The sequence below is a fragment of the Canis aureus genome, chromosome 9 (genome assembly GCF_053574225.1).
Source record: "Canis aureus isolate CA01 chromosome 9, VMU_Caureus_v.1.0, whole genome shotgun sequence".
NCBI lineage: Eukaryota > Metazoa > Chordata > Mammalia > Carnivora > Canidae > Canis > Canis aureus.
The window spans coordinates 6,084,534-6,106,603 of record NC_135619.1 but is presented as its reverse complement, the minus strand read 5'-3'; the positions used below and the strand labels follow the sequence as shown (position 1 = coordinate 6,106,603).

Sequence of the window (22,070 nt, the reverse complement as noted above, 5' to 3'; positions counted from 1 at the left end):
AAATTTCCAAATTCCATATTTGTTTGGAAACAAATTCCCTAAGCCCAGGAAAAGGCTTTCTAAGGATCTGAGGGTTGAACAAGAAGTTGGTAGCCGATGGGGAGCCCAGTGGTGCCACGTACCATGGATGCAGGTCTGAGAAGCCAGTGCTTTCTTTGGACTGTTTATTTTCATTTTATAATTTCTCCTGTCTAGACTCAGATACAAGCTTTAGGAGGATATACTAATCACTAATCATGTGAAATAGAATTTAAAGACCATATGGATTACTTTGTCTCATCACCAGAAATCCAGAGTCTAGGACTTCTAGAGCCAAAGGGAATGACAGTTGTATCAGGCCATTATTTGCTGTCAAAACTTTAAGGATTGACTTGCAATTCTCACTTTCCCTACCTGAGCTTCACATAATCATATTACACTCCATCACAGCAGGAAGAGAAAACTAAAGAAGTAAATGGAGTATCACTGGAGAGCACAGGTCAGTGTCCCAGCAGAGGGGCTAAGCATCATTTTCTTCTCTTTCCTACTTCTCTAAGACTCCCATAGGCACAGCCTCAGAGATTTGATTCTAACACTGCAGATAATTCTGAATTTCAAGTGGAAATGATTTAAAGGGAAAATGAAACACAATTCTTTTTGCTCAGATGCAATTTGCCCAACATCGATCAGACTGCAATCAGCTACAACATGGTTGTTTCCCTCCTTCTTTCTAGTCTCTCTCCTCTCAAAGGCAACTCACCAAATTTCACTATTTCCCTGGAAGCAACAAGCAATCAAGAACCCCTGTAAGTTTATTTTCCTTCTGAGAAGCAGACGCCATGTTGACATGACCAGCTGCTTTCAGGACTGTCAACCTTGCCGTATTCATATACTTTTCCCTGCTTCTTTATTTCCTCTGAAATAAAATTTAATCATGTAAGGGGTAATGCCTGCATTTTGGAAAGCTTCTGAGAGACTATTGTTCTCTGGACTGGTGTCAGTGACTGTCTGTTGGCAGCTATCCAAACTACCTGAATATTGCCCTGGGATTTCCAAGCCCTGGAACAGATCACCAGTGGACAATATCCCTGGGAGAGTACCATTACTTCCCTATTGTTCTGAAGTTGGTGGCTGTGATTCTACAGTGGATATAGGCTTCTGAACGCTGCGCAGAGTCTTTAGATTCAGGGCTAACAGAAGAGATGAGCACATTAACTGCTCTTGGCCGACCCGGACTAGGGTGGGACCTTGGGGGTCAGTTAGTCTGAGCCAGGTACACTGACTTAAAGCAAGTTCTTAGCCAAAAGACACAAGGGCAAGATTGGCTTCTCAGGGAGAGAAGACTATCTTTTTTGTTTGTTTGTTTTTGACAGAAGACTATTTTGATCTAACTCCGTCTTTAATGATATTTTCCTTCCTTTAAAAGGTCTGTTCTTCTTCTTACACTGTGGCCATGACTTTTTTCCCTCATAAATAGTGGAAGAATCTCCTCACCTAGAACTTGCCTTTTTCCCTGGTCGCAATCTCTGACGAAGAAGAGGACCAAAAGCCTGACTAAGGGCTTTCTTCAGGCCACTGTAGAAGGCTTATTGCTGCAAATCTTTAGAACGGAGTTTCCAAGAATATTTTTCTTCAGATAAATTTGTCCTAAAATTTTACCTTGACTCTCTGCAACAACAAAACAATGGATTTCTAGTTTGGAACCTCCTGACTTCTCAAGAAGCTCCATTCATTCAGGACCAGGCTACAACTCCAAGTGAATAAATGCACTAGAGTAAAATGCATAACCTACTTGGTTCCATGAGGAGTCGAGTCCCTCTTCCAAAGACAAGCTGTGCTTCATCACACCACCTCAGGCATCATTACAAAAAAACCTTGCTACCTATTTGCCCTCTGTGTAGTCCATCTGTTTGGAAGGGGATGGGTAGAGCAGAACAGGTATAGTTGGAGATGTAAAACTCTTCAATGGTTTCTGAGATCTAAGCATTATATTTTGGCAGCTTGTTTGATATGTGTTATCTTTTGAGCGTTGGCATTGAGGGAAGTCCCCAAGATTTCTGCTATTATTTCCTCAACCTGCCATCACTTACCCCTGATCTTGCTTCAGGATCACATTTTCACAGGGAGAAAGGAATCATTTTGGCTTTGCTGAGAATTGACAAATGGCTATTGTTAGCAGAAACCTAACTACAAGGCTCAAGTCTGTCATAAAAGATTATGCCTTAGTTAGAGGTGGAGGAACATGATGGTTAGAGCAAGAGCCATCGATGCAAAAGGCTTGGAGCCTACTCAAAGGGTCATAGTAATCCTAGGTAACTACCATTTGGATAAGTGCTTTGCTACTTACAAATGTCTTGTGTTTATACTACTTTAGCAAACACTGTAACAAACTCCATGAGGTCATATTGTTAGATCCTTCTTACAGATGAGGTCACTAAAGCTAAGTATGGTTAAGATAGTGAGTGGCTGGGCAGGACCTTACTCCCAGTTCTCTGTGATTTCCATGCATTGAACTAGAATAGTAGATGATAGGATTGGAAGGAGCCTCATCAGTCACTTGTCAAAGTGATATTATTAGATCCTTCCTACAGATGAAGTCTCTGAAACTAAGTATGGTTAAAATAGTGAGTGGTGGGCTGAGTCTTACTCCCAGGTCTCTAGGCCTAGTTTCCATGCATTGAATCAGAGTAATAGATAATAGGACTGGAAGGAACCTCAGCAGTCACTTGTCAAACTTCTGTGATGAAACAAAGGTTAATTAATGGATGCATAGGGACAGTTTTGACTCTTTTTACAGTACCTTTTAAAAAGTCAAATCATAGAGGGGTGCCTGGGTGGCTCGGTTGGTAAGCATCTGCCTTCAGCTCAGGTTGTGATTCCAGGGTCCTGGTATTGAACCCCCCCTCCCCCACCGCTTTGCACCTTTGCACTCCCTGCTCAGCGGGGAGACTATTTCTCTCTCTGCCCTTCCCCCACCATTCTCTTTCTCTTTCTCAAATAAATAATAACACTTTAAAAAAATCAAATCACAGAATTGCTACTGTGTCATAAGACACTCAGACTATTGGACTTCTTTGCTTTTCCTACTAAATCTTCCCTAAGAATTGGTTTGGATGATAATCAGAATCATAATGTGCTCAAGCTGGGAGACACCTTGTAAATCACTTGGCTTAGGTAGAGGGAAACTAAAGTTCAGTGAAGTCAAGTCATAGACCTTGTCAGTCAAAGAGAAGAATTGGAATTTGGTCTTTGAATTCTTGGTCTGTCATGCTCATTATCACATCTCTCTTTTATTAGATGTATTTAGTACAGGTCTGGTTATGACCTGGATCTGTGAATAGTGAACACACAGGTGGTAAGTTGGTTATCTAAAGTTAATCAGGTGGAGGGAAGACAACACATATTCTCCAGGAAAGATCGTGGGTCAGGAGGACCACTGCAGCACATACCTCATTCTGGATCTTATCAGAGACTCAGACCCTGTTGCTCAAATCATCCCTTGCTAAATCACACACTGGTTAGATCTTTTCAAGTGTTTCCCAACCTAGTGACTTGGGAAAATATTTAACAAAGAAAATTGCTAAATATAGTGATCATAAGAAGAAAAAAAGAGTCACTTACATGGTTCTACCACCAGATAGGCTCCTTTGCCAAAGATCATGGATACTGCACAGCTGATAGACATAATTTTAAAATGGCCTTGCTTTCTCTTTATGGCAACCCTGGTACCAGTTGCCAAGTCACATGATATCATGGATGGTATTTCTGTCTCATCTTTAGACTTGGGGGCTATCCTTCAAGACAAAGCAGAAGGTGATTCCTGTGTCAAATAGAAATCTGAACCTTTGCCATGTTGTAATCTGAATTTGTGCTCTGAATGAGAGAGAATGAGTTTGTGCTTTGAATGAGAGAGACTGGAAGGAGTTTCTTAGTTTGATCAGGAGAGAAGGAAGGTGGAATGTTGGTCATAGAGTAGTGGTTCTCAGCCTTTGGGCTACATTTAGGTGGGGCAAAGATCTAGTGAGTTATGTACCTCACTCATTCCTCATTTTAGGGGAATTCCACTTCATACTCTGTATGAGCTTTGTATCGTCGTCAAGCATTGTGCAACAGCCAGACTTCTTAGTATAAACTAGAATTAGAGTCTTCAGTGCATTTTAATAACATATTCATGAATATCGCATTGTAGCAAGCTTTCATGAAATACTCACACTTAAAAGTGACAGTTAAATTAGCCTCTGTAAAAATCAGAGTCTATAAGATTGCCCCTGTCACTTATAAAAACCAGGGAGAGACTACATTTTCAGATCTGCTTCCAGCCCTGTAAAGGACTGCAGATCTACTTTCAGAATCACTAAAATGAAAAGTGGGTTTCAGTTGTGGTGAAGTAGAAAGATGTCAGAGAACCTGAAGTCTAACTGGACTTTGTTCCTCACTGAATGAATAATTGTAGCCATTTTCATAAAGCCTCATCTGCCTCCTTTATAAAGTGAGGGTAATATCTTCTGTATGGGGGGGGGTTCCTAAGATGAAATGAAAGGCTATGTATAAAGCATTCTGTAAATAGAAAGCCTTGGTAGAATGATTAGAATGTTCATTAGGGTTAGACCCAGAGAAGACACATTTTACTTGAAGCAAGGGGTATAATTTTCCTAAGCACAGAGCTACCCAGGGGCAGGATGTTAGGGAAAGATTGTTAAGAGAGAAGAGAATCCTATTTCTTTGGAGTTTAAGATGAGAGCGCTCACTTCTTAGGGGTATGAGTGAAGCCAGAAATCCAAGTTTCTGTCTCCCCTGGTCCTTTCTCGAGGTCAGCTGTGACCTCCATCCCATTCTCCAATCTTCCCTTTCTAGTCCCCACACCAGAGTTCTTACGGTGGCCTATGAGCTTCCCTGTCCCTAGGCCTATTACCAACCTGACCCCCTTTTCAAATTCTCTCCCTGTCACTCTCCTTCCTCCAGCCACATGGGCCTCCTCACTATGCTTCACACACTCTAGGCAGCACTGCGTTCCCCTTGCCTGGAAGTGTTCTTCTTTGGGATTTCTGCATGTGGCTCACTCTGTCACCCCCTCAGGTCTCTGTCAAATGTCACCTTTCCAGTGAGGCCTTCTGGGACTCCTCTGTTAAAAACTGCACACTGCTCCCTCTGCTAGTCTTCTGCATTCCCTTTCCTGTTTTATTTTTCCTTCACAGGGCTTATTACCACCTAAAATATTATATATTTTATTTATTTATTTGGTTTACCATCTGTCCTCTGCCATCAGCATGAAGGCTCCGATAAGGCATGAATTTTTGTCTGCTTTGTTCATGCTGATTCACTCAGCAGCTAGAAGAGCACCCAAGATACAGGGACGGTGACTTGTCAAAGGTTGCAGAGCTAGGACTTAGGCTTGCCTCTGCAGGTTCAGTTGGCTTTTATTTCCGTTTCCCTTTGCCTTATGCCATAATGATTATTCATTCATTCATTCAACAAACGTTTATTTAGTGCCTTCACTGTATTTGTGAATACAGTGAGGAACAATTCAGAGTCTTTGCCCTCAGGGGGCAAGGAAGACAGATGGTAAGTGAGTATATGAAGTTTCAGGTGGAGGTGAGGGTAATAAAACAGGGTAAGGGGACTACAGAATGACAGGAGGTGGTTGGGGAAGCCATCACTAGAAGTGACATTGAGTAAAGACCTGGAGAAGGAGAGAGAGCTTTTTGAATCTCTGGGAAATAATGGTACCAGGCCAAAGGAACTATAGGGCACAGGCTCCATTCTGAAACTGGTGGTTGCCAAAGGGGAAGGGGTTGGGGAGTGGCAAGAAGGGGAAGGGGAGTGGGAGATACAGGCTTCCAGTTACAGAATGAATAAGTCACAACATAGGATAAAGGCAAACAGAGAGAATATAGTCTAAGATACTGTAATAGTATTGTATAGGGACAGATGATAGCTACACTTGTGGTGAGCATAGCATAATGTACAAACCTGTTGAATCACTATGTTGTACACCTGAAACTAATGTAACATTGTATGTCAACTATACTCAAATTTTAAAAAAGTACACTTTGTTCTGGGAGATGTACATCCTAAGTGAGAGGGAATGCCAAAGACAGGTATGAGAAAATTATCTTTTGGTATTTTAGAAACACATTGACGAGTTTGGGAGTTTTCTGTACTCATCTTTCTCGGGATGATAATCTTATCATTAGCTACTTCTTCCTGAGTATAGGGACCCTTGAGTCCAGGGATGTAGTGTGAGGAATGGGTCTTGCCTGAAGAATACCTCTTTGAGTAACTGGTTTTGGTATGGCGGTGGAAGAGCTTCCTTGGGGAAGGATGGTGGTGGAGATGGTGGTTGCAAGGGAAACAGCCTAATAGTGGCTTCACGCGCAGGCAGCTTGGAAAGGAGTCCAGTAGAGGAGGAGGACGAGGCTGGGCCAGGTAAGAAAATCCTCCATGTGTGCCTCAAACTGCAGTCTCCATAGAAAAGTTCTTAAGATGCACAGAGACTGGAATCAGACAGATGACACACATTCTGACTTTGCTAAGCTCTGTGATCTTGGAGAATCCACCATCTATAAACAAGCAGGTCATAGTTCTGCATGGTCACAGTGAGAAGTGCATAAATTGGCATTCATTAATAAAGTGTCTCATCCATGATGTAATGAGCACTGGGTATTATATAAGACTGATGAATCACTGACATCTACCTCTGAGACTAATAATGCATTATATGTTAATTAACTCAGTTTAAATGAAAAAACCCGGGCAGCCCGGGTGGCTCAGCAGTTTAGCGCCACCTTCGGCCCAGGGCCTGGTCCTGGGGACCCGGGATCGAGTCCCACGTCAGGCTCCCTGCATGGAGCCTGCTTCTCCCTCTGCCTGTGTCTCTGCCTCTCTCTCTCTGTGTCTCTCATGAATAAATAAATAAAATCTTAAAAAAAAAATTTAAAAAACCCCAAAACCTTGGAATCTCAAAAAAAGAAGTGCCTTGTCCAGTGGCCTGATACACAGTAGACACTCAGAAAGTGGTAGATATAATACTACATATTAATCTAAGTGTGTCTCATGATCCAATTTAATGAAGATGTTCCTGATGACCTTGTGCCTTTTCTGGACTCCAATCGTTGTCACTATCAGTAGAACACATTTATATTGTGGCTCTTTATTCCTTGCTATTTTGTCCTGTTCTCTGGTTCTGTTTCATGAAGTCAGGTGGCATCCCCAGGTTTTCTCTCGCCAAGGGCTAGAAGGCTGATGGATCTGGGGCTGTGGGTTTGTGTACATCTATTGTCAGCTTTGTGCTACTCAGGAGTCCTGCAGGAAAGAACTTGAAAGGAGCATCCAAGGAAAAGGAAGCTTCAAAAGAAAGTAGGTTTCTGCGAAAATAAAGGCTCTGGGTTTGCAGTGAGGCCTCCTCAATCCAATATTAGTTGGCTAAAAAAGAAGACACCATTCAAAGATATTCTGGATCCTTCTCTCTTTGGATGCCCCTTATGTTTTCATTTCAAAGGAGGATGGAATGTACCAGATCAGTGTTTCTTAGCCTTTGATTAGTCACATCTCTGAGTTTTTTTCTTCTTTCTTTTGGTCACATCCATTTGTCATATAATTTGCCTAATAGTTTTCTTTAAATTTACTCACTTTTTGACTTTAAATATAATTAAACTTTAAGTCACATGGGTTTGACAACCTAGTTGTTACTATTCTGATATCCATTAAAAGATAGTACAATTAAAATAAAATAAAAGTCTATATACCATGTAAAATATGGTTTGTGCATCCACACTTTGGGAAACATTGGATCATTAGCTCAGAAAACAGAAGGACTTAATCTATTAAGAAGACACGGTGAACAAAGGGAGACTAGGGAAATCATTCAGTAACTTCACAGGGAATGTGGATGAACAATTATTTTAGTGAGAAATTTTTTTTTTTTTTTTTTTTTTTTTTTTTAGTGAGAAATTTTAAAGCCAATGAGGTATAAGGGCAGGAGCCTGAACTAGTTGAAGTTTCAAAATTTTGCCATGATCTTTCTTTTTCTTTCTTTGTTTCTTTTCTTTCTTTCTTTCTTTCCTTCCTTCCTTCCTTCCTTCCTTCCTTCCTTCCTTCCTTCCTTCCTTTCTTCCTTTCTTTCTTTCTTTCTTTCTTTCTTTCTTCTTTCTTTCTTCTCTCCTCTCTCTCTTTCAGAATTTTTCTGCCCTGACTGTGCTAGCATAGCTTTGGATCTCTATCTCTTTCTGGGTGCAAAACCCTACCCCACTTCTCCCCATAGTGTGAAGTCTGGGAATGGCCAGCCTGCGCTCCTTCCTTTTTTTTTTTTTTTTTTTTTTTTAAGATTTATTGATTTGTTTTGAGAGAGAGAGAGAAAGAGAGAGAGAGAATACAGCAAAAGTAGGGGCAGAGGGTGAAAGAGAATCCTAAAGTAGACTCTGTGCAGAGAGCATAGCCCTACGTATCTATATATGCAGAGCTCATTCCCAGGATCCTGAGATCATGACCTGAGCTGAAATCAAGAGTCGGTTGCTTAACCAACTGAGCCACCCAGGTGCCCTTTGCACTCCTTCTTCTCCTTTCCTTAGCCTCCAATGCTATGCCTCTTGCAATCATACACCCAGGCATTCTCTGGAGAGGAGCCCACCCCATCACATTCTTCTGCCATGCTTCTTTGGAGCCTACTTTCACCTTGGAAAACACAAGCTGAATGCCAAGCATCAGGCTAGAGTGTGCTGTCACTTTTCTAGTAGCCAGCTCAGCAGATTAGGGACCATTGATCTCACTGTTAGACTTCCCTCACACCTTTGAAATGGGGTTTTGTATTTGTTTTTTACATTTGATGGCTTAATATTAATATCCACTATCTAACTGGAAGCTGCCACCTTTTTTTTTTTAAAGCAAGACATGGTTGGATTCAAATATCACTTAAATGACATGAAAAGATGACTTCTATGTTGAGTACAATAATTTGACAATTTTAGCATTGATTATTTTATAACAGTTAATTAGTGAGTGGCTTCATGTCCTCTTAGTGAGGAAGATGAACCCCATGAGTCCTTAGGGAATTACTCCTGCCTGTGTCTTATAGACTTTAAAGCATTTCTTAGTTGGAAGCATTACACATTCACTTTGTTCTGCTTGGAATCTGGTCTCATTGGGAACCAGAATGTTCCCACATCTTTTCTAGTGACCTAGCTTCCATCTGCAACTCAAACAGTTAGAAGCAGATGTTTGGAACTGGTTCCTTTTTTTCTGAAGAGAAATGTAGTGACACCAGTGACCACCCTCTGGCCTCACCCTCTATGGCCAGTGAACTCTCTCTCTCTCTCAGCCTAAAGAAGGTCAGAATTATTTATATCTGGAGAACTTTGATAGAATCACAGACTCAGATCAACTTTTTTTTTCCAATCAGCTCTCTCCTTGGGGTTAAGCTAAGCCAAACAATCTGTGGTCTCTCCAGCCTGGACCTGAATCCCACAGATTAGGCAAAATTTTCTGTTTCTCCAGAGCTGTATGGGTTCTTTCACAGCCCAGATTCAATTTTTTTTACAGACAAACCTCTTCCCAGCTCCTACGGAGGGACTAACCATAGTTCACATCTTCCCCACAGTCCTCCTTGACACTATTTTGATGCTATTACCTGATATTTCTGCCCCCTTACATGAAAGACCCCCCCCAAACCCAAAGAACAGACAAATGAGTTACTTACTTGCTTCTACAACCAGGTGAGTTCCTTTTCCAAAGAAGAGCTTATTTGTAACACAGTGATTGAGGCCATTCCAAAAACTTCAGCAGCTCTCCTTGGGCGTTCCTCTTCGTATCAGCTTTAGGACTGGAGGGTCTTTAGGGCTCAGTTCTTAGAAAGATGCCCTCATTGCTTATCCAAGTGATTCATGATGATTTAATTAACCATAGGTGGGGTGGATTTGCTTTTGGGAGGCTGTTGACTGAGGAGTAGGTAGGAGCATGTATTCCTACAGTGAACTTTCTGGTATAGTATGCTTCGTGATATTCTCTGAATTACTTCTTTCTCTTGTTTTAGACTCTTCTCACTCCTAGACCCACGCCTAACTCTCAGTCTTGGAAAACTGGTATTGCCAAGAAGATGAATCTTGGATTCATGACTATTTCCAGAGTCAAAGCCTTCACATTCATTAGTGCTGCTTTAAGGACGGAGAGTATGTGTGGCATAACAAGAGGTGACTGGGCATTGTGAAGCACTGATGAGGTTCTGGTGATTTACAGTACAGTCCGCTTTTAGAATGAACAACTACGGCTGGAGATTGCTTAAAAACAAATCAGTCTCTCTTGGAATTTGTCTTCTCAAACTGCAAAGCAGAGCACTCTGGCAAATCTCTCCAGGGATTTGGATTCAGAAATTCCATATGAGATGGCTCATATAACTCTTACCATAGAATCAACATGAACCAAGACAACAAACGTTTTTAAAAAAAACACTCTTTTTGTATTCTCCACATGTGGCTATAGAAGCATATTGAAATGCCAGTTTGATCCAAGGAAGGCAGCAGTGACTGAGAGGCCAGCAGCTGGGGTCACTTCTCTTGGTTGGGTCGACTTCCTGGTGTCCTTCCTGGGTCCCTGAGCAAAGAGAGGTGGTTTCCTGCAGGGTTCATCCCCTGGGGTATTGTAGGCAAGCTGAGGATTTCTCAGGGAAATGCCACCTTTGGCCCTGCAGTTTTTGTATAGGTCTCTGTGGGTTTTGTAGCACTGTGGGTATCCCTCCAATCACAGTGCTACAGGGCTTTACAAAAACCTCCCGTGGTTTCACTCTGTGTGGCGTCTGAGAACCGCTGGGGCCTGATGTTTTCTCCAAGTCAAGCTCCAGCAAGATGAAAGGGTTTTGGCAGTTAGGCTTGCAACAAGCTTGCCCAGTTGCTTCTGTCTGAGGCTTTTCGGCCTCTTGGCCAGACCTGGCCTGGAGCGTGCGACTAGAATGGGCATTCAGAAGGCATCATGTCCATTCCCATCTGTGTCTTCTGGCCAGTCTACTCTCAAATGGTTTCTCATAGAGGAGTTTGTCAGATTTCTGGATGTCTCAAGTGGATTCTACATGCTGTGGTTGGGCTGTGGGTTTGTGGTCAGTGTTATTTCTCCTGTGACCTGCTAAGCCTCTGAATCACCTCTGCCTGTCCCACTTTACACCTGAATAGTGTTATACATTTTACAAAGGGCTTTCATGTAAATTTAAAATTTCATCCTCTCCATTGAGTCCCTAGTGGCTAAATCCAGAGCCAGTAGCCCATATGGTGCTTTGTGTGATGTAGAAAGGGCAAACCTGCTGGGCATATGCAGAGGCACCCCCTCTGGCTCAGGCTTGACAAAGAGATGGCACCTTTGTGTGCTGTATAAAAGCTGTCCCTTTCTCCAGCTGATGCACCTCTCCACCAGGGCCTTGGCTCGGCGGGCAGAGCACAAGCTGAATTTTAGCCCCACTTGACCCCAAGGACTGAGTGCCCTTGTGCAAGGCATGGCCCATGCAACAAGACACAGTGGCTCTGGCTAAATTCAGCGGATGCTTGCTATTCATCTTCTTGTCTGACCTGTGGTTTTCAACAGGTTATTTCCTTTTTGAAAACTCCTCTGGGGCCCTTAACATACTGGTCCCAGTTTGCCTGTGATCTCTGTGACTATTACAATGAAAGCCAGGTGACATTATTAAATGATAACCACTTAAGGAGAGTGTGCATTTTGCTGCTGTTGCTATCAAAAGGGCCTGAGATTTTCTTTCTTTATTTTTACAAAGATTTTGTTTATTTATTTATTTGAGAGAGAGAGAACAAGTGTGCATAAGCAGGGGAAAGGGGCAGAGGGAAAGGGAGAAGCAGATTCCCTGCTGAGCAGGGAGCCCGAGCTCAATCCCAGGACCCTGGGATCATGACCTGAGCCCGAAGGCAGACCTTAACTGACTAAACCACCAAGATGCCCCAAAAGGGATAAAGGTTTTAAAAAGATTTCTCTTCACACTCTGTCTAGCTGATCTTATGCAAATTCATGCCTTGATTAAGTTATCACAATTTTACTTATCATCTTTGTGACAACTCCTTCCTACCCTACAATTGCATGCCTGTCCCATAAATTCCAAGTAAATTTGTCTCCATATACAAAGCCTAAGATTCTTCTGTTGAAAAACAAAACAAAACAAACCCAAACAAACCAAAGAACAAACAGGAAAAAGGGAAAAGAAGAAATGTTATGCTCTCAATAGTAATGTAATAGGATGGCTTTGGGCAGAAAGCAAGGAAATGTGGGTCTCGTGGGTAGGGCTAGATGAGAACAAGGAACTATAACCTAGACTCGAGTAGAACTGGTTTTAGGTGCTAGGGTTTGAAATGGCAGGAGGTGGGTGGTTACTGTGTTTGTTAATGAACTAGGGTTCTCGTTAACCCATGTGAGACTCACTGACCCATTCCTAGTGCTGGTGTAAGGCTTTCCCAAACAGCCATTAGAAACTGGTTTGAATAGACCTAGTTATAGGAGACAAATAGTTGGGGAACTTGTAACTCCAAAGTTGGAACTTTGGAACTTCCAACTTGGAACTCCAAAAAACAGTGGAACTTGGGAGTAATACCAAACTTAAACCAGGCAACCTTATGAGTCTGGGGCAGTGAACCTTCAATCCCCTGGCCATGGCAGAGAGATCTGGGGTGATGAATCCTGATGAGAATGTGCCTCTTGTGGCTTCTAATCCTTCACTCCCTCTCTGCAACAGAAGTGTGTGCCCAGGTACTTTGCCCCATGACTTTGCAAGGCCCACTACAAGCAGAGTATACGTCCCACTCTGTTGACTTTGGGGTTTGGCCCTATTTTGACTGATAGAATATATGGAAGGGACAGTGTGCTAGTCTAAGCTGAGGCTCCAAGAGATGTCCTATCATGGATTTTCACCAGCACTCCTAAACCTCTTTCTTCTGAAATGAGAAGAGTATACTCCAGGGATCATTGCTGCTTCAGCCTGGGTTCTAGAATGAAGACAAGTAGAGAAGACCTGAATCCAACTCACGTCTTGAAGCCAAGTCCAGCTGGACTGCAGAACAGTGAGCAAAAGCAATGTATATTTGCTGTTGTAATCAACTGACAATTTGGGATTGTTATAGATCATAATCACAGCAAGAAATAGCTAATTAATACAGATGCTAAGCCTCGGGAGGATCTCAAATATATAATTATATGCTTGAAATTATTGGTAGCTCTCCATTATCCTCAAGATGAAATGATATGGAGCACAGGCTTTTGTCTACCTACCAGGCCTACATGTACTTTTTTCACTTGCTCAGCTCACTTAAACTCAGCTGCACTGAACTACTTGCTTCCTAAAAGCACCATGTCATTTCCTACCTCTTTGCCTTTGTCATCTGATTGCTTTTGCCTGAAATGTCCTTCCCTTCTTCTATTCCCCAATTTGGACCATAACCCACTTCCTTAGATACTATTCATTTTCTGGTCTTATCTATGCTGGTGAATTCCCTGGGAAGACTAGGCTGGGTTAGATACCTTTCTTTTCCCTCCCTGCAACAGAAATGTGCAGAAAAGAGGATGAAAACCATTTTTCTCTTTTTCATTAGGTAGAGACCCTTGAGAGAAGGGATTTTATCTGGTTCATCTCTGTGTATTCTGGGCAGGCATAGTGCCTGCCTCAGTGAGTGCTCAGAAAGTATCTTCTGAATCCATTCTAAGGATGAAATTCATCTCACGTTTGGAGAGGATAAGTTAGGAAGTGACGCAGCCATGGCCAGAATCCACATGTTCCCAACTCCAAGTCCTTTGTTTTCTCGCTGGCGCCAGCCTGCCTTATGGAATATTACCTACACTTCTTTAGTGGAGCATAGCAACATTAGTTGTAGGCAAATTGATTTTTAACATTAGCCTAAATTAAGCATCATAGGGAAGATAAGTCTCGTGATTTGCTGCACACCAAGAAATATATTCTAAAGTCACATAGAAATGAGTTTCACCTGATCTACATTCAGATCACATTCTTTTTCACTAATGTGAGTAATCAAAGACCACTTGTGTCTCTGGAGAGGCACCCTAGAACTGGGGAGACCTGAGTGATCATATATTCACTCCTTTGGGTGTTCAGATGAAAGAGTCTAGAAAGATCCAAAGAGGTTTCACAACTTCACCAAGGTACCCAGTTTCAAAGCAACGTTCAAGAAATCAAATATCCCAATTCCTAGTCCAATGCTATTTTTTGGTACACTTAGGCAAATATTTAGTCTTCTTTGGTTTCTATTCTGGCATTTATCACTGGGTATCATGTCAGTCCCATAGCTGACCTCCTTCCCTGAAGTGACCGGAGACTAGCCTGGATAACGTGTCATTTTCTTTCTCTCTCTGTGGTTTTACAGTATTGTATGAGATGCCCTTCTGTGGGAAAGGGGAGGAGCAAGCAGACACAGGGAGGGTGTATGCTCAGGTTCAGCTCTTCCTAGAATGAGCCTGGGTCATGTTCTCAGTGCTGGGCAACCTCATTCTCAGTGTTGGTGGGGAGAGAAACAGAGGAAATGGAAACTGTGTGAAAACTGGGCTTCCATAGTATTGTCTAAGACCAGGCCCTGTGTTCAGAGACTCCAACCATTTTGAAAAAGTTCATGGGATACCATGGCAAGAAATGAAGTAGAGGTTGGTCAGAGGCAGCCTCCAGGCTTTAAACTAGTTTTATTTATCTCCACCCCAGCTCCTGGTATATTGACATATACTCTGACGGTTATAGACAAACTGCAGGGTATTCAAAGGAGAATACCAGGCTGTTGAAGATACTTTATATCATGGACAGGAAGGAACAGCTAGAAAACATGGGGAGTGTAGACTGAAGGAAAAGATACTGGGGGTGTTTGATCATATTCGAATATCTGTCAGGGCAGAGCTGGCTTATAAGAAGGCAGCTGGATTCTCAGGTCTACTTACACATTCTGTCTCTGCAATATGCTGGTTTGGTTAAAAAATATAAGAAAACACTGGCCTTTATGCAGATATATAGTTCGAACGAGATGTTAGTTGCAATATGGAATCTGAAATCATATTAATAAACTTTTTATACTCTGTTGAATCCATTGGTTTAGTTTGCATTTTGGATGAAACTTTCATCCAGGCATGGTTTTGTAACATCATCCATTGGTCATTTGGTTCACTGATTTAGGCAACTTCCATATGTTAACGCATTTTATTATAGAGTATGAAACTATCATAGTTGTTATATCACCATCAGTAGCTTTAAATCAGATAAGAATTTAAAGGTTGAGGGGCTCATGGTGGCAGATACAAGATTTCCTAAACTCTACCTTTGGCTAGAAAGCTTGGATTTTTATCATTAGCAACAACTTTCAGTTGTTTTTCTTGATGTGACAGGCTCAGTTCATTCATTTTCAATATGCCTGCCAAATTCTCAAGTCTGAATAACTATAGTTTATCTGTCAGTTATTTTTTCAAGCAAAAGTGATGTTTCAGGGAAAAAGTGGCTAGTTCAGCTTGCAATTCAACCAATTGTACAAATGTTTTCCCTTGAGATAACTATCATAATTTAGAATGCCACAAAAGTATTTTATGTGTACATAAAACTTTGTGTACCCTTTTTTGTCACAGAATACCAAAATGACACATATGCAAGAGGTGAGATTTAATACAATTAATAGTTTTTACTGCTTTGTCAATGTTATAGACTGAATTGCGTGCTCCCCTCAATTTATATATTGAAGTCCTCTCTCCCAGTACCTCAGAAGAATGTGACTGTATCTAGAGATAGGATTTTTAAAGATATGATTAAGTTAAAGTGAGGCCGTTTGGATTGGATTAGGATGAGTCTTAGGGTGGACCCTAATCCAGTCTAACTGGCATTCTTATAAGAAGAGGAAATTTGGACACACAAAAGGAAGGGAGAGCAGGGCTATGAATACACAGAGGAAAGACCCTGTGAGAAGGTGGCCATATACAAGCCAAAGGAAGAGGCCTCAGGGATCAGCTCTGTAGGCACCTTGATCTTGGACTTTCAGCTTCTGAACTATGAGAAAATAGATTTCTGTTTTGTAAACTATGTATGTGGTATTTTATTATGGCAGCCTTGGCAAACTAATACAGTCAATAATACTTTAAAGCAACACTGAATTCCCCCCCCCCCCGCAAATACATGGAGGTAGAGAACACAATGACTACTAACACAGAATTGATGCCCCTATCTTGATCCATGCCAAGGCGCTAGCAGCATCACCTATCATTGCTTTTGCACTATTAGTGCAAATAGCAACACAATGAAAAGGGCAAGGAATGTTTGGTATTATTGTGAAAATAGTTCTGACCTCACGGACTCCTTGCAAAGGTCTTGGGGACTCTATAGGTCCATGGTCTGCCTGTACTTTGGGAGCTACTTACTGTTTTACATCTATATTTGTGCTGCCAAAGCTGCAGTGGCAACTGGAAGGCCCAAACTTTCTCTATGGCTCCCGCACTCTCAACTTGTTTGCTAGTGATTAGCAGATCAATTGTAGCAGATGCTTTGATTGATCAATGAATCTGACCATCAGAATGATGATCAGAAGCCTAGAGCAGCAGCCTCTAGTTCTGTAAAAATTATAAATATGACTCAGATTCTTGGTTGGATTCTCTAGAGTCAAGGACCATGGATATGCAAGTGATTTGCCACTGGTTTCTTTTTTTGGGATGGTACACTGGGGATCAGATGCTGGATCCAGGATAATTGTGCTTTGGTGACAGAGAAAGAGCTCAGTGAAGTGATAGAGTCTGACTACATTGTCTTCAGTACCCATTCAACATTTCTGTGGCAGTGCTTCAGACTTTCCATTAAAAATAATGTTTACTTATTTAATTAGTTTATTTATTGATTAATTGATTTATAGCATTTGAGAGAGGGGAGGGGCAGAAGGAAAGGGAGAGAAATCATCTCAAGCAGAGTCCACCCTGAATGTGGAGCCCAACACAGGGCTTGATTTCATGACCCTGAGATTATGACCTGAATCAAAATCAAGAGTTGGTTGCTGAACTGACTGAGTCACCCAGGTGCCCCCAAGGCAATTCATTCTTAAACATTTCAGCATGCATTTAAAAAAACAAAAAACAAAAATATTTTCCTGCATAAGTATAATACCACTTCCCACCTAATAAAGTTAACAATTCCCTAAAATCATTTAATAGCCAGTCCACCATCAAATTTTCCTAATTCTTCCCCAGATGTCTTGTACAGATGGTTTTTAAAAACAGGAATCCCATTAAAGATTATGCATTTCATTTGGTGCTAAATGTTTTATGTTTCTTTAACATGTGTTTGTCCTCCTTCCACTGCTTTCCCTCCAGTGTATGTCTTTTTCTTCCCATAACACTGATTATCAAAGGGATGCATCCTGTTGTCCTGTAGAATATCTCACCTTCTGGATTAGTCTCATTGTTTCTTTGTGGAATCCTGTATTTTGTACTTCTAGCTCCCTCATCTTTTTTTAGACTTAAAGGTTGGATTAGGTTTATTTACTCATTTGGGGCAGGAATACTGTATGGTGATGCTGTGTCTTGTGTACTACATCATGTTAAGATGGACATGATGACTCAATGAGGCTAAAATTGATCCCTAGGATAAGATGGTGACAGAAAAAATATCTACCTTTTGTAAAGTTACACATTCCCATTGCGACCGGCAGGTAATCTGAAATTTTTAAAGTGTTTTAGATTTTTTTTTTTGGCTTGATATATTTTTTTCTGCATGATTTCTTACATGAAGCGGGAGGCTCATCCTATTTCTTCTTTCTGTGGCTGTGAGTGCCTCCAGTCTGCTCTACCAGAAAGAAATGTTAAAACTCAACACTCTATGCCGAAAAATTTGTATCTATAAGAATTTGCTCTTTTAGAAAATAGGCAAAAGTGAGAATTTCATTTAAGTGTTATCTGTGAATTGTTTATATTCCCTGAAAATGGGCTCTTCTGATTTTATTTTGATTGAGTTGATGTATTCTACCCTTTAAGTCATAAGCCTTGTTATTTTGCACAACCTGGAAGGAAGTCTGGGTATAATTTTATTCTCCTCTGCATTGCTTTTGCTCTTCTAGACATAAAAAGAGAAACTGGACTTGGTGTGCTAGCTGGTGATTGTAATCCCAGGATGAAGAGATTAATCCCTATGCTCTTGGATCAAACATATGCAGGGTCAAGAGAAAAGTGAAGGAGAGTCCAGGACTCGTAAGCTCTCAGATCTATGGTATTAACATTGACTGATCCTCTGAAGTGAACAGAAGTATTGCCTGGTTCCCGGGAAATATCTTTCAAAAACACACAGTTTAGGTGAGTAGGGATAAATTGTGTCTTTGCTTGGTGATGAGGAAACTGCTTGGTGGCATTCTGTCACAGAAGGAGATTCCTTGACTCTGAAATAATATTCCTGATTGTGCTAGATCTTTCACTATCTTCAAAGACCAGCTCAGGATTCATCTCCAAGATCATTTCCCAGCTAACTCTACCTGCAAAATTTCCCCTGCCACCATCTGTTTACTTACTTGTGACTTTCTGATAATTCAGATTTTATTTATGAAAAGTCCATATTCTCCATCACGTCCCTTGGCCATTTGTCCAGGACGGCCTGCTAGCAACCTCCTAGCCACCCCTACTCCCTCATTCCACAGTTTGTCATTTGAACAAGACACATGAACTGTTAGGATTTGGAGATTTGGTGTCAGAGGTTCATCTCATGGATCTGCTTCTGGTTCTTTAAAAAAAAAGACTCTATAAGCATGTCATATTCCAAGGAAGAGAAATTCAATTCATAACAATCACTTTCCAAGCACTTGTTTTATTTTGTACTAGGCATCGAGCTCTTTGAAGGGAGAAATTTTGTAAATCAGCCAGACACAGGTTCACCTGGGTTCATCATTTACAAGTGTGAGACCCAGCAGCCAGGCTCACAGCCATTGTTACTTCTGTTCTCTGTACTTCTTCCACGGTATTTTACACTGCACAAGGATATTTAATAAATGTTATTAAAATATGTGGTTGGGGTTATTTATCACTGATAACTTTGGTGATTCGTGCCCACATTCTGCAATGATTGTAGTAGGGGATGTGGAGTAAATCTCCAAAGAAAGGAGTCGGGGCTCGGCGACGCGCGGGGGGTGGTCACGCCAGCGCCCCTCGCCGCCCGGCCGGGCCCCTCGGATGCCTCGCTCCTGCGCGGCGATTTGCTGTAGGAACCATCGGGGACGAAAGCTCAGTTTTTACCCGTTTCCTCTACATGGCAAAGAAAGACTTGAAAAATGGTTAAAGAATATGAAACGAGATTCATGGGTACCCAGGAAATACCAGTTCCTGTGTAGTGACCATTTTACTCCTGACTCTCTTGACATCAGATGGGGTATTCGATATTTGAAACAAACTGCAATTCCAACAATATTTTCTTTGCCTGAAGACGATCAGGACAAAGACCCTTCCAAAAAAAAAATCTCAGAAGAAAAAAATTAGATGATGAGAAAGAAGTGTGCCTAAAAGCCAAGTCACAAGAATCATTTGCTTCAAATGAGTTAAAGAAAAATACGGTTAATACAAATATCCTCCCTGAACACACAGAATTACGTAATTCATCTACTTTGGTGAAGCCACCAGCTGCCAAACCAGCATGTATACAAAATAACATATTAACTCTTAATCTGCTTAAACAAGATATTGGAATACCAGTATCTACCTTGGAAACTTCAGTTACCCAAGACATAGATATAGGTGGTTTTCACACATTTTTGAGAATCTAAATTCTACAACTATTACCTTGACAACTTCAAACTCTGAAGATGTTCAGCCGTTTTTGGAAACCCAAGAAGTGTTTGAAATAACTGCGAATCATCTTGCTAACCCAAACTTTACAAATAATTCCATGGAAATTAAGTCTGCACAGGAAAGTCCATTTTTACTCAGCACAATTACTCAAACAGTCGAAGAGTTAAATACAAATAAAGAATCTGTTATTGCCATTTTTGTACCCACAGAAAATTCCAAACCAATTAATTCTTTTGTATCTGCTGGAAAAGAAACTGTGGAAATGGAAGATCTAGACATTGAAGACTCCTTATATAAGGATGTAGACTATGAGACAGAAGTTTTACAAATTGAACATTCTTACTGCAGACAAGATATAAATAAGGAACATCTTTGGCAGAAAGTTTCTAAACTACATTCAAAGATAACTCTTCTCCAGCTACAAGAACAACAAACTCTTGGAAGATTGAAGTCTTTGGAAGCTCTTATAAGTCAGCTAAAACAAGAAAACTGGCTATCTGAAGAAAATGTCAAAGATTATAGAAAATCATTTCACAACATATGAAGTTACCATGATATAGAGTGTAAAGAGTTTAGCACTATGACTTTTATATAAGCTTTTTGCAGCCAAACTAAATTATATGTAACTTTTTCCGGTATAAAGTTCTCATCTTAAGCTAAGAAAATGTTCTAATGTTAAAAACTGCATCCCATTCTTGTAGTGTTCATTATTAAGAAAAACAAGAGAGTTGTTGGACTGTAGGGAAGAAGTTTCACCACTTGGTAATCTTCTAAATTAAAGTTAAAATAGAGTGAATAAATAATATGATTCATAAAATGGGAGAACATGGAGATGGTGAAAGGAGCCCAGAAGAGAAATCAGGCTTGGATATCAGTGCCAGTTCTACCTTTGGCATGTGATTTGGGCGAATTACTTTGGAGCCTCAGTCTGTAATCTGTACAATTAGGGCACTTACAAAATCTAGTCTGTTTATAGTTCCTTTCCTTTCTATTAAGATACTTTTTTAATAGAACAACTTTTTGGTAAGGTAATACATGGTTACATAATACTAGATGTTGGAAAAAAAAATACTAGATGTTGGCTAGTATTTGATGTTATTTGCTATAGGATTATCCTCAGAATTGAATTCTGTGGTATTTGACTTGTTGACTATAGTTATTTGTAATAATAGTACTCCTTTTATAATTTTATTCCACTTGAGTGATAATAACCATTAGTCCGGTTCATAGGAGAGGTACTTTTTTTTTTTTTTTTTTTTTTTTAGGAGAGGTACTTTAAACTTAAAAGAATATGTATTTCAATACCCTATATGTAGCTGACTATCATAATACATAGTCAGGTAATCTCCTTAACATTCTATATTTAAGGTTATAATTTATAAACCAAAAATTGTAAATCATAACATATCTATTTAATGTGTAGCTTCTTTAAATGTGTGCTTTTGTCATTTTTAAATTCCAGAATGATAGAGTACTCTTTAATATTATACATGCCCACTTATATATATGTATTTTATTGAAATTTATAAGCAAGAAACTGTAGATCTGGAATGATCTTAGACAAGCAAGAAAGGAATGATGGTGATGTAAATAAAAATATTGCTTATATCCATGAGAAATTTTTTTTAAATGTGAAAAAGACAGTGGGAACAACAGAAATGTAGAAAATAATGATTTAAAATTGACAGTTAATATAATTGAATATGTTACTGATTATAGTATTGAGCAAGTTCCTATCAGTTCTTTTCTTTTCCTATCAGTTCTTATCACACTTTACCTTGCCTTTTTTTTTTTTTATAAAAAAATACTACTACTTAATCTCAAAGGCGTGTTTTGAGAATTCAATGAAGTAACATGTTTTTGGTTCTGGAAAATAGGAGGTGCTCAATAAACATTAGTTGACTGCACAGCAGATAGTATACTAACTGTTTTGTAAATTCATAGTGATTATTTTCGGCCACACTTTATTTTTTCAAGCTAATACAATTCATTGGCATTATATAAATATGTATTTTAAATATGAAAAGTTGATTTATTGGTATTTTTATTATGGGAGAAAAAAACCATAGATTTTTGCATAAATTATGTACAGATAATTGGTAGAATTAATGTATTTAAGTATTCCCATGCTCCATTTTACAATACTTATTTGAAATAATTACTGTAGATGAAAATAACTTTAATAAGTCATTATAAAACAATGTTTCAACTCTGTTTTTACCTGTGCATATTGTAGTTATTTTCTCTTTATTTAAAATTGTAGTCTACTCAGGAATAATTTAAACTGGTTCTATTTCTTTAAATTTAATAAATTATAAATATTTAAGATA

At 40.1% G+C, this 22,070-nt stretch overlaps 1 pseudogene across 1 annotated transcript in view; it reads left to right on the top strand.

Annotated features, from left to right (window-relative positions):
• The window catches only part of LOC144320266 (THAP domain-containing protein 5 pseudogene), a 34,994-nt pseudogene extending 12,924 nt beyond the window's left edge, over positions 1-22,070 (top strand). Inside the window, exons 4-5 of the transcript XR_013385817.1 lie at positions 10,004-20,975; positions 21,011-22,070. The product of XR_013385817.1 is annotated as a THAP domain-containing protein 5 pseudogene (transcript). The remainder of the gene's footprint in view (positions 1-10,003; positions 20,976-21,010) is intronic.